Source organism: Lupinus angustifolius, unplaced genomic scaffold, assembly GCF_001865875.1.
Source record: "Lupinus angustifolius cultivar Tanjil unplaced genomic scaffold, LupAngTanjil_v1.0 Scaffold_22_87, whole genome shotgun sequence".
In the NCBI taxonomy this organism is placed as follows: Eukaryota; Viridiplantae; Streptophyta; class Magnoliopsida; order Fabales; family Fabaceae; genus Lupinus; species Lupinus angustifolius.
The window spans coordinates 31,157-32,564 of record NW_017719843.1 but is presented as its reverse complement, the minus strand read 5'-3'; positions in this window follow the sequence as shown (position 1 = coordinate 32,564).

Here is a 1,408-nt window from a genome sequence, read left to right as displayed (position 1 = left end):
TAGTAGAGATGTTACTTTTAATGAAGCTGAAATGCTAAAGCCTCATACAGAGTCATCAAGTGAAAATGAAGATCCTAATATCTTGGAGAAGATGGAGCCAATAAAAGAAAAAACACTTGATCAAGAAGAAGAAGTCCATGATGCATGTACTGATACTGATATCTCCCAATTACAATATTATTAGTTGGCTAGGGACAGGAAAAGGAGATATATAAAACCTCTAGAAAAGTATGGTTATGCTGATCTGGTGTCATACGCTCTAAATGTTGCTGATGATATCAGTAATTGTGAACCACAATCATATGAAGAAGCTATCGACAACAAAGAAGCTTCCAAATGGGTTTCTGCCATGACAGAGGAAATTGAGTCTCTTCATAAGAATCGTACTTGGGTTCTTGTGAAGTAGCCGAAAGCTCAAAAGATTGTTGGATGCATATGGGTCTTTAAGAAGAAGGAAGGAATCCTTATGGTTGAAGATGCAAGATTCAAGGCGCGAATAGTGGCTAAAGGTTTTACACAAAGAGAAGGCATTTATTTCAATGAAGTTTTCTCTCCTGTGGTAAAACATAGCTCTATTCGCATCCTACTTGCAATTGTAGCTCACTTGGATCTAGAACTTGAGCAACTAGATGTCAAAACGTCATTCTTGCATGGGGACTTGTAGGAACAAATCTACATGAAACAACCTGAAGGATTTGAAGTTCAAGGGATGAAATATCATGTTTGCTTGTTGGAGAAATATTTATATGGCCTAAAGCAATCTTCCAGACAATGGTATCGACGATTTGACACCTTCATACTTGAAAATGGATATTTCAGAAGTGAACATGATAGTTGCGTCTATTACAAGAAGCTTGCAAATAAGTCATTCATATATTTGCTTTTATATGTTGATGACATGTTGATCGGATGTAAGAACATGTCAGAAATTAGAAACTTGAAAGCTCAATTGAGCTTAAAGTTTGAAATGAAGGACTTAGGAGCTGGAAAGAAAATTCTGGGAATGGAGATTCAGAGGGATAGAAAAGAGAGGACACTATTTCTGTCACAAAAGAATTACATTGATAAAGTGTTGGAACGCTTTGGCATGCAAAATGCTAAACACTCCATTGGCGACTCATTTCAAAATCTCAATGGCCTTGTGTCCACAAACTGAGAATGAAAAAGAGGAGATTTTAAGTGTACCTTATGCTAGTGCGGTAGGCAGTCTCATGTATGTCATGGTGTGCACTAGACCAGATATTGCAAATGTAGTAAGTGTGGTAAGCAGATATATGGCAAATCATTGTAAAGTTCACTGGAAGGCTGTGAAGTGGATTATGCGCTACCTAAAAGGTACCACAAATATGGGCTTTTGTATGGTAAAGTCAAAGATGTTGGAAACAAGATCACTGGATATGTTGACTCG